The 12,366-nt window shown below is 43.3% G+C and overlaps 1 pseudogene; it reads right to left on the bottom strand.

The window, feature by feature from the left end:
• Positions 1-295: 295 nt before the first annotated feature.
• LOC139394527 (zinc finger protein 79-like) lies at positions 296-6,822 on the bottom strand (annotated as a pseudogene).
• Between the last annotated feature and the right edge of the window lie 5,544 nt (positions 6,823-12,366).

Genomic DNA, 12,366 nt, shown 5'->3' with positions numbered 1-12,366 from the left:
TTTTGTTAAATAACATATAGTACTCTTCCATTTCAGAGCCTGGATTTTTCCCCTTTAGGCTAATATCCATAACATGTTGATATCAATTCATAAGTGGGCACACGTTTAGGCTTCTACATTGTGAAATCATTACAATACGCCTACTACAATGTTAAAAAATTCTACGTTGTGACATTAATTCATTGAAATCATGAAACAACTACTTCATGTATGTATTTTCTAATATTTGATCAGAGATCATTTATCAGATTATCTCTGGTCACAGCTATGAGATTTCAATCCTGTGTGTTCTCTGGTGTTGAGCCAGAGAGCCAGATTGACTAAAACCTTTTCCACATTGACCACAGCTATAAGATTTCTCTCCTGTGTGTGTTCTCTTGTGCACTGTCAGATCTCCAGATCGACTAAATCTCCTCCCACATTTACCACAGATATAAGGTTTCTCTCCGTGTGTGTTCTCTGGTGTAGAGTCAGGTTGCCACGTGTAGCAAATCTCCTCCTACATTGACCACAGCTATAAGGTTTCTCTCCTGTGTGTGTTCTCTGGTGTCGAGTCAGGTTGCCAGATGTAGCAAATCTCCTCCCACATTGATCACAGCTATAAGATTTCTCTCCTGTGTGTTTTCTCTGGTGTTGAGTCAGGTTGCCAGATGTAGCAAATCTCTTCCCACATTGATCACAGCTATAAGGTTTCTCTCCTGTGTGTGTTCTCTGGTGTTGAGTCAGGTGGCCAGTTGTAGAAAATCTCTTCCCACATTGATCACAGCTATAACGTTTCTTTCTTGTGTGTGTTCTCTGGTGTACTTTCAGAGAGATTAATGTTGTAAAACTCCTCCAACATTGACCACAGCTATAAGATTTATCTCCTGTATGTGTTCTCTGGTGTTGAGTCAGGTTGCCAGATGTAGCAAATCTTCTCCCACATTGATCACAGCTATAAGGTTTCTCTCCTGTGTGTGTTCTCTGGTGTTTAGTCAGGTGGCCAGTTGTAGAAAATCGCTTCCCACATTGATCACAGCTATAACGTTTCTTTCTTGTGTGTGTTCTCTGGTGTACTTTCAGAGAGAATAATGTTGTAAAACTCCTCCAACATTGACCACAGCTATAAGATTTCTCTCCTGTGTGTGTTCTCTGATGAATTTTAATGCCTGATGATGTGAATCTCTTCCCACAGTCAGAGCAGCAGTGAGATTTCTTCCCTGTGGGTCTCTGCGGGTGTTTATTGAGGTGTTCTGATCTGGAGAGACTCTTCTCTCCCTCTTCAGCATCATGAGGTTGTTGAGGCTCCCCAGAGGATCCACGATAGTCACGTCTCTCTCCTGTGTGAACAACAAAGTCAGACAGATGATTAAAGGCCCACAACAGTGGTAATCCAGTGTAAAAGTTGATGCCAACAGCATAGCCATGATGTTGTACAACAATTGATGTCTGTAATGAATGTTAAAATCTTAAATGAGCAAGAAGTCATATTTTGTCTTGTTTTCACATTAGTAGTGACATCTAAGATTGTAGACTAGAAATAAGTTATTCATGTTGTTGAAACTCTAAGCAGTGTGGTAGAAGACTTTTGGTCTACAATACAGGCCCCTTTGTGTTTTCTAATATTGCGGCACGAGGGCAATTTCATTGCATAAACTCCTCCATGCTAATGAGGAAACCAGTAGTTATCGATGTCGTATATCTGGTGTGACAAGAGATGAAAAGAATCTGCCCACTCCATCAAGCAATGGGTACAGCAACACAAGGCATTCACGGGACCTCATGGAACCATGGACCACACCTGCAGAAACTGGACAACAGGGGGAAGCAGAGGAGATACCTATCATAGACTTCTCCCAGCTGACGCTTGACATGCCACCTACGCCGCCTCAAGTGGTAGAAACAACCAGCTGGTATCATTAAGTAGAATCAGCCAACAGTAACACGGAAGCTGCAGAATGGGAGTTAGTAGTGCATGACCTAGATTTAGAATAAGAAGCTTCCTGTTTGACACAGGTCTAAGATGACGAAATAAGCAATCTACAGTCCCCGAGTAAGCACTCAGTGTAAGCAATCTACAGTCCCCGAGTAAGCGGCCGGTGCAAGCAGCAGGGCAGTGTCAGTGTGAAAGTGTGGTTTAGCCACAGCTCCAGAAACTTGAGAACTTCCCCTGTAAAAAGGTATGTAAAGAGAACAGAGATCATAAGAGAGGCATGATCCTCACTGACATATGAGACAGACTTCATATGGAGAATCATCATAGGTAAATTTACTATTGCACTATACGCTTTTTGTTAGACTAGAACAATATTTGAAACACAGGGGTCTAGACACCTCTTGATCACAGACAAAGCGGCAGTCAAACAGTGAGACATCAAGTACAGATGTGATTAGCAATACAAGGAAACAGCCAAGTACCGGTTACAATATATTGAGTCCATACACAGAGTTGGAAGTGTATAGAGATATTGGAATTCGGAATCTAGCGTTAGTGCTGTGAGAATACCAATTACAGGAAAGTGACCAGGGGGCTGAGCATTTAAGGTAATTTAACTATTTTTGCGGGGTAGAGGCATTTGCTGCAGGTATTAGGCAAAAGTCAGCACCGTGACACTGGTAATGAGGAAACCACTAGTTATGGATGTAGTATATCTGGTAATGAGGAAACCACTAGTTATAGATGTAGTATATCTGGTAATGAGGAAACCACTAGATATGGATGTAGTATATCTGGTAATGAGGAAACCACTAGTTATGGATGTAGTATATCTGGTAATGAGGAAACCACTAGTTATGGATGTAGTATATCTGGTAATGAGGAAACCACTAGTTATGGATGTAGTATATCTGCCAGGAGCAAAAATGGTGAGCAAAGATTTTAGTTTTTCACAATGTATTCTGAATGTGAATGGGGGAAAACTCAGGGGAGTAACCTCCATTTCCAGGTTGCTTATGAGTGCATTTCACACTACTTTGGGTGTTAATTGTAAGGATCGATTGAATGTCCTGCTTAATATAATGTTTGTGTCGTCATCGCAAATCAAAAAACACTTCAACCAGTAAAATGCTTTTTGGTTTTCCAATCAACCTGACAATGAGGGTTTGTACACTGTTATCCATATTGGCCCACAACTTCACCTAACAACAAATATACCTGTAATGAACGAAGAAGCACTTTGGTTGTTGTTGCATGACATACTGTGGGTCAAAAAAAGTATTTAGTCAGCCACCAATTGCGCAAGTTCTCCCACTTAAAAAGATGAGGCCTGTAATTTTCATCATAGGTACACTTCAACTGTGACAGACAAAATGAGAGAATATACTATATAGCCTAGAAACCTGGTTAAACTATCATTATGACATCATGGATGAATTCTAGAATATACTATATATCCTAGAAACCTGGTTAAACTATCATTATGACATCATGGATTAATTCTAGAATATACTATATAGCCTAGAAAACTGGTTAAATTATCATTATGACCTCATGGATGGCCAGTCCTTGTATTCATAGTGTAGTGAATTCAGGGAGAGGCCCTGAGCTGAACTCAAACCTGGGTCCAGCGACTGTCAAGTCAACACCTTTAAACTGTTACGTCAAGATGTCTGAACTTCTTGACGAGGTCGCTAGGTGTTGGATTAAGGTTTCTACAATATCGTTCTCTATGAATTTGAGAGTGGTTACACTTCTCCTTCTACCATCCCTCAGCACCCAACAAATCTCTCATTCCACCACTATTTTGGTAATAAAATTATGGGTTTGGATAAATGTAACTAGACAGACCATCCATAATATCAATATTATAGCTTTAACCATGTTGAGGCAGAAGGGTAGCCTCATGGTTAGAGCGTTGGACTAGTAACCGATTGCAAGTTCACATCCCTGAGCTGACATGGTACAAATCTGTCTTAACTGCTATACAGTGTTGATTTACATTGTTTCTAAACATTATAGTAAAAAAATATTATTTGGGGTTCTGATGGGGTACAACAGTTGAACTCAGCTCATGAGGCATGTGTTATATTCTTCAAGAATCAATGGCTGTAAATAAATAATTTAAAAGTCACAATATGGATGTAGCAATTGCAGATTTCCACCGTAACACCAAACATCAGTTCAACTGCAGAGTTTGTGCCTCTGTTGTTAAGACAGTACTTACTAGTGTTAATCAGGGAACGGTTTCTCAAAACCATCTTATGGTTGAGTTCATCGTTAGAACCATTGGACGCCTTAAGATGCGTTTGGGAAACCGGAACCAGATATCCAGGTTCCTCCTCTTCCTCCTTTTTCGATGTAACAGTCATCTCCTCCCCCTCCTCTTTCACGCCATAAACTACATGCTCTCCTTTCACTGTAACACCATCCTCCTCTTTCACTCTGAACGCGTCCTCCTCTTCTTTCACAGTAAAGGCCCCACTCTCTACTTCTTGTTTTACTGTGATATCCTTCTCGTCATTAGAAGGAGAGTAGCCTGGTGACCACATGGTCGGGGATGTTAGCTAGGCTAATGCTAACTTAACCACCCCGCTAGCTGAATAATAATAACTACACCGTAAATATGAAATTAAATCGGATAACTAAGTAGACGACAGAAATGGGTTTAAAACACAGTGGCTAATATACACGAAAGCGTCTAAAGAGCTATATTGTTTCGGCTAATTTGTCTAGCAAGCTACCGAGGTGTCTGACTCACTGTTGCTGCTGATGAAAGAAGCGTTCCGTCCACTAGATTATACGTCACACCAACAGCATAACCATAAATTCCCAGACCGCCATCTGCTGACTGGAGTGGGTAACGCAGTTGAGTAAAATGTTTATTTAATTTTCAGACAAAAAGTTAAAGGGTTGGAATCAGAGACGACGCTAGTGCTAAAATATGAATTACCCCCCCTAAATAAATCAATATCAGTCAATATATTTTTGTGTGATTAATTTTTTTCGTCAACCGTTCCATCGCATCTTAAACTTCTGCTGTGCTGCTGCACAAGTGGCTGTAGGACTTTCTTCAGCAAAGATGGCGGACAGAAATGCTCAGAGGGTTACCCCTACACAGACCTGAAATGGATCAAAGATGGCGGACAGAAATACTAGGATGGAAGCAAATGTAAGGGATTATAACGTCATAATGAATCATTTAAAAAACATGTACAGTTGACAGGAATGTTAGTTAATGGAGAGACAAACGATTATGCTTTTTTTAATCATAGTTCATTTACGAAAATCGTGATTTAGCCAGGTAGCTGGTCTAGTTTTATGGGTGTTGTGACATGAGTATGAAATTGTCACTCTGGTTGTTTTAGGGACACCTTAAACAACCCACAAACCAGGCGGTCGTTTTGTGAAAAAGTGGATGTATAGAATCTAGCTGGCTGAAGAATTTACTGCAAATTGAATGTACAAATTTGTATTTGCCATGCAGATAGATGAAATAACGTATGCTATTGTGCAGTGGATGATTAAAATCCCTGTATGCCCATGGATGTGTAGCTAGCTATCTATTCGATCTGTGTATGGACCCAAATGTTTGGTATACATATTAGTTCAGAACCTAGCTATGAACCTCAGCTATCATAGCCAGTTGTATCAACTTCAAAACAGCCTGAATGACATTAATGAAGCCTATGGATTGAGTAGAATATAATATCATGTTTTGCCAAGGATTCAAGTCAAATATACATGTAGTTATTACCATGCATGAGATCCCCACATTGTAGCCTGTACATTTAATATATTCACTGATCATGTACTCTACCTTGGCAAATTAATGTGCAGTTTAGGTATGACTGTCTTTGAGGTGATCAAATTCCTGTCTTTGAATGACGCCGTGTCTGCATGTATGTATTACAATTATACACTTCAACAGTGTTTACCAATCTTGGTCCTGGGACATCAATGGTTACACATTGTAACTAATAGACTAGAAACAGGATTTAACTAGTTAATTCATATATACAGAAATATAATGTTAAAAAACACTACACTTCCTATGCATCATGTAAATACTCTAACACTGGTTCATATCAACATCTAATGCCCTTCATCTGCATTGATCTGGTAAACACAGGATAGGTGGAGTATTTCATCACATTACACTTCATTTCAACCAGTAGAGAATGTGAAACGCTTTATTGAAAAGCTCATTATCCAAGTGTTATAAATACAAGTTCAATCTGTCCATCAATGCACATCTGTTGTGAATTATAAAAACAGAGGAAGAAAGAGGAGGTGGAGAGAGAGGTGTTAAAGACAGAAAGGGAAAGAGGTAGGAGCAGGGAAGGCAGCACATGATTAATGAATCACAGTGCTACATAAATGTTCTCTCAGTTCATCACAATTACATAACCATTGGGCCGACTAGAGACACTGTTATCTTAAAAGTAGGTGAGGTGGCGATGATGGGACTGGGGGTTGGCATCCTCTCACATCAAAACATACCTGCAGACCAGAGACAGATGGAGAGAGTGAGCATGTTTAAGCCTTGTGTATTTATTTTTTAATCTAACATTGTTAATCATCAATCAGGAGGTGAAATGCAAAACTGACCTTGGATCATTAACTCTGAGACTACTGCATCTCTATCTGTATTTCAATGTAAAGCATCTCTTTAATAATACTTCCTGTATAATATAAACTGACCTGGGATCATTAACTCTGGGACGACTGCATCTATCTTTATTTCAATGTAGAGCATCTCTTTAATAATACTTCCTGTATAATATAAACTGACTTGGGATCATTAACTCTGGGACTACTGCACCTCTATCTGTATTTCAATGCAAAGCATCTCTTTAATAATAATTCCTGTTGACCCGACCAAGTGACCTCTCACCTCTGATCATGCTGTGTCCTCTATGTAGCCAGTTCAGATGCAGGAGGGGTACACCTAAACAGCTGATATAACCTATAGGGTTTAAGGAGAAGAGGAGAGAGGGAATAAGTGAAGGAGAGAGACTTATTGAGAAAATAATGTAGTTAAAACTGACCCTGTGTTTGTCGTGGAAAATCGGTTCAAATATAACGCTTACAAGAACTGGTGAATTCAATAATAGACTTTTAATACAACGTATTGCAAGCCGGAGTGGTCCGCGGAACACACACCCTTTTTCAGAGCACTCACTCTGATTTATACACATATAACATGAGTCCATCCCACATGCAAATGAAGTTACATCCCAATTCGTGCATCCTGCTTGTTCAGCCCAATAACGCCCATATCTGCTTTCCGTCAGATTATAATGATAAGACCCTTTTTATACAACGTAAAGCAAGCCGGAGTGGTCCGCGGAACACACACATTCCCAGAGCCCCGGCTCCTGTATTTATCCACACATCTCTCTCTTGTGTTACAGTATTATGTTCCTCCATATATGTACATCATTCTCCCATATGTTCAACAGGAATCTGTGTGAGGCCTCACCTGGTGTCCACACCACACTAAGTGGCTGCAGAGTACTTTATGCTGAAAAACATGAACGGACCCACAAGGACAAACAATATAGCGTAGTTATAGAAATAATGAAGTGTCTTACTATTCTCCATGGTTGGCCCTCTTGCCTATTCTTTGAAGGTGGAAGGAGCCACAGTTATACACCTGAACCTGCTTACTCTACAACACAATCCAACAATCAGATTGATACATGAGTGTGTAGTTGTGGGTTATCGGGTGTCTAATTGTTCTACATTTTTTTCAAATTGGGTGATTTAAAATAGCCTGTTTTGTTTTTTGCACAGACATCACACCCTTACCTAAACAGCACCCTCACCTGAGAAGTAGAAATCAAAGGGAGAGAAACTGGGAATGGAATAACTGCAGTTAACATAGCTAAGTAAATGGAATAATACTCTTATTGCAATGTGAATGGCTCTTAAAAGAGCCTTTGGTTGTGCATAGTGTAGTCTATGGTGTTGCCAGGGAACAGCACCCTATTTGAAGAAGTAGGAGGTGAAGATCTCCTGCACACGGATTGCCTCTCTTGCTGCGTTGTTGGACCCAATCCTTGAAACATCCTGCAGAGCAGCAGACTCCTCCTCTGGGACACAGCGGCGAGCTGCAGATCCCCTCCTGGTCCTCGTGTCCATCATGAAGTTATGCAGGACACAGGTAGCCTTCACACACCTGAATTCCTCCAGGAGGCAGTCCCAGATGACCCTGGTCACCCAACCTTGCAGTACCCTACACGGTAACTGTAGGCAATCGTTTTGAAGGAATCTCCAGCTACAAGGTATCTGTAGGAATATGGAAGACAATGTAATTATTAGACTGTTACATCACCAGGTCATTGTGGATTACTAAAGTATAATATGCATGATAACAAATCATGATAACATTGGATTGATAGATACATGGGCACACATATGTGCATGTGTGGCATGTGACAATAACAGGATCATATCAAGGATAGCATCACAAATGAATACATAAATACCACTTGAAGCTTGATGATGAGTTGATCATTTGAATCAGCTGTGCAGTGCTGAGGAAAAAACAACAATGTGCCCCTCTTTGAGTCCCCTAGGACTGAGAACCACTGCTCTTCATTGGGACCTCTTCATATGTAGTCTGGCTTTCATAGAGCTCTTTATCTGAGGACAGAAAACCTCACAAGAAACACACTTCATTATAGTCAAATTACACCACACTGGATATTATGTTACTATTATCTCGGTCCTCACTTCTAGGAACAGGAACAACACAAAAGTACCTGCCCTTTCCAGAATAGCCTCCTCTCTCATTGACAGTTGGGGCTGCTATCCTTTCACCCTCCTCCATGGCTGTTAGCTAGCTAGCTACCTATAAATGCATTTGGAGTTGTTTTTAACAGTGATAAATAGATAGCTAGCTAATATGAAGTTAGGTAGTTGCTGATATTTAATTCACTTAGCTAGCTATCTATCTATACAGTATTTGAAGTTGGCTAGATAGTTAATTTAGCAGCTCATTTGAGTTAGCCTGCACTGTAGCTGTTACGATAAACTAGGAGTGGTGGGTGGAATCAGGCGCAGAGAGCAGGGTTCAGTCGTTTGTCAATTTTATTCACCGGCGCCACAAAACCGGTCACGCCAACACACAGGGCGTGTACAAGTTCTCAGTCCAAACAACAGGACATTTTAGTCCGGAGAATAAAGACACAAACAATTTTTTATTTTTTTTTGTGGTTAAAATAATTTATTACAATCAATACCATTCATACTATTACAAAATCATAATTCTCATTCATTCTTAATTAATTGTATTTACAAAAACATCAAACAAAAACAAACCTCAGGGGAGCATCGTCCCTCCCCGTCATACCTAACCAATACCTAACCCTTTCCCTATCTCCCCTAATCTATCCCCTTACCAAACTCACTCTAACACTCCCAGCCCTAAACCCCCTTTCCACCTCTCCCGTGCCGCATGCTTCCCCCACTTCCTCTCCTCCCTCTTCATCTTCCCCCTCAAATCACCTTCCACCCTTCTCACTATCCCTTCCACCCCCCAATCTCTCCCTGTCTTGACTAAATTCTGCCTGGCTTCCCACAGTCCCTTTTTAAAGAGACTCATGAGAAGCCAGAGCAGAAACCTATCCCTATCCGTTCCCTTTGCTCTCCCTACGCCTCTCTCTAGCCTAGCCCATGTCACAACAAAATCACTCCTAACCACACCTAGCATTACCCGTGCCCTAGCCCAGACTAGTCCGGCAAAGGCACAGTCCCAAAAGGCATGGCGCACAGTCTCCTCCCTGCCACAAGAGGATCTTGGACAGGTGGGGGATTGCACCAAACTATACCGGTACAAGATGGCACGTACCGGCAAGCACTTATGGAGGCCCAACCAATTCAGGTCCTTGAGCCTGTTGTCCAGGCCCCGCGCCTGCACTCCCTCCCAGACCACTGACGAGATGCCCGCTACAGGCGCAGGACTCCCTGCCTGCCTGACCTCCTCGTACAGGTGCCTGTGGTCTAAACCTACTCGGGCAACTTCAACCTCGGGGTGCGCACGCAGCCACTTGGCCGCATGGCCAAAATGCCACGGCAGCTGTTCCGCCCGAGGACCCGCGTTAGACCACACCATTACGCTTCTCGCCTTATACGAGAAGAACACCCGCAGGAGGTAACCGGACGGGTGTATAACCGGACGAGCAAGCTCCGTCAACAAGAAAGAAACAAAAATGGCCTCCAGCTTGAGGGGGAAATGTGGTACCCCCCTACCTCCCTCCCCGATGGGACAGATCATGCGTGCCCTGGCGACCCACTCGCACCTGCCACTCCACATAAACTGAAACACAAGCCTCACTAGAGGCCTCCTCAGACAAGCTGGCAAAAGATAGATGTATGCCACATACAAAAGAGACGGCAACACATCCACCTTTAGGACCAGGACTTTGCCCATAAAAGACAAATACCTTGCCTTCCACATTGCTAGCTTCCTCTGTACCACTGCGATACGCATGTTCCAGTTTAGCGTCGCTGAGCCGGAGGTCTCAAAATGAACCCAGAGAATCCTCAGGGCCCCTTCACAGAGAGATAACCCCCCAGGCACATCCGTTCTACCGCGCCATCTTCCGAAAAACTTGACGGAAGACTTTGCATGGTTCAGAACCGCTCCCGACGCTCGGGTGAAATCCCCAAAGATGGCAAGGGACCTTGTCAGGCACGAGTCCTTGCACAACAGCAAGGAAGTGTTGTCGGCGTACTGTGTCATCTTAACACGCAGCCCACCGCTTCCAGGGATCAACAAGCCTTCCACCCCTGTGTCTGCCCTAATGGCAGCCCCCAGAGGCTCCATGTACAGAACGAAGAGGAGAGCCGAGAGTGGGCATCCCTGCCTGACCCCAGACGAGAGGTCAAAAACGTCACCTAAGTGACTATTTACACTAACTCGACACCCCGCTCCGACATTTAAAGTACGGATCCATCCTATAAACTTCTCCCCAAATCCTAATCTACCTAACACCCTGAATAGAAAAGATCTATTCACGCGATCAAAAGCTTTCGCCTGATCTAGCGCTGCTACCATTAAAGGCAGCCCTCTATCTTCAACCCAAGCGATGGAATCCCTGATCAACTGTAGGTTCCATCTTATAGAGCGGCCCTCTACCCCGCACGTCTGATCCTCGTGGACGACGTAGGGAAGGGCTGTGCGCAACCGGTCTGCTAAAACCTTTGCAAGAATCTTGTAATCTACGCACAGCATGGTCAATGGCCGCCAGTTGCCAAGGTCAGTTGCTTCCCCCTTCTTATAAAGAAGTGACAGCACACCAACAGCCATTGATCCCCCCGGGACCTCCGTCTCAAGGATGGCCTTCAAGACTTCGAGAACCACTGGTCCAAGTATACCCCAAAACTTGAGGTAAAACTCAGCCGGCAGCCCATCCATCCCAGGCACCTTCCCTTTTCCCATCCTCCTAAGAGCGCTCTCAACCTCTTCTAGTGAGATCTGGGCCTCCATCACGTCTCTAATGTCCTCTGGCAACCACCGGGACAAGTGTTCTAAAAACACGTTTCCCTGCTCTACATCTATTTCCCTTTCCTTAAATAAACCTTGGAAATGATCAGTTGTCACCCTGACCATTTCCTCTGGTTTACTTACTATACTACCATTTTCTTCCCTAACTCCCTTCATTACCTTCCTACTCTGTCTGGCCCTAACCGACTTAAAGAACATAGCGGAACAAGTCTCATTATGTTCTAGAAAGCCACTAAGCCACTAAATCCCACCACTCTAACACCCCCTCACACATGGACCGGAGGCCGTCAAGCCTCCGAAAGAAACAAAAAAATGCATCAACGAAAGCCTGCTCCTCCAGTATATCCCGATCTAACTTCCAGTACCCCCTACCGAAGAGGCAGACTGGCGACCCCACCTGCAGGAACACCCCGTCGTGATCCGTGAAGAAAACAGGCAACAGCCGCCCAGACAACTGACCCAAAGACCTGGATACAAAAATGTAGTCGAGCCTCCGCGCAACCCCCCTGGAGTTGCGCCATGTAGGACCGACCATTGCCGGAGTAGTGTGCAGGCCACCATCAACCAGACCATGGCAAGCCATTAGCCCAGAGATGGCACCTGCACTGCTATCACCGCCTACCCCTAAATCTATATTAAAGTCTCCTCCTATCACCAAGTGCCTGTTTGTAACACACAGGGGCGCCAGACAGTCCACCATCTCCCTCCTGTCTGCCGCCACCTGTGGCCCATACACCCCAATTAACCTATATCTAGCTTCTCTAAACTTAACATCTATCCCCAAAACTCTACCCTGCATTATTACCAAAGTGTTCTCTATTTTAACCTCTCTATGCCCACACAAAATCCCTACTCCTGTTGAGTGCACCCCTCCTATGCCCCAAAACGATTCCCCCTTATCCCACTCCCTCTTAAATCTACACACATCCCCACC

Source organism: Oncorhynchus clarkii, unplaced genomic scaffold (genome assembly GCF_045791955.1).
Source record: "Oncorhynchus clarkii lewisi isolate Uvic-CL-2024 unplaced genomic scaffold, UVic_Ocla_1.0 unplaced_contig_391_pilon_pilon, whole genome shotgun sequence".
NCBI lineage: Eukaryota > Metazoa > Chordata > Actinopteri > Salmoniformes > Salmonidae > Oncorhynchus > Oncorhynchus clarkii.
The sequence above is the reverse complement of the archived record's forward strand: the minus strand, read 5'-3'. Positions and strand labels throughout refer to the sequence as shown.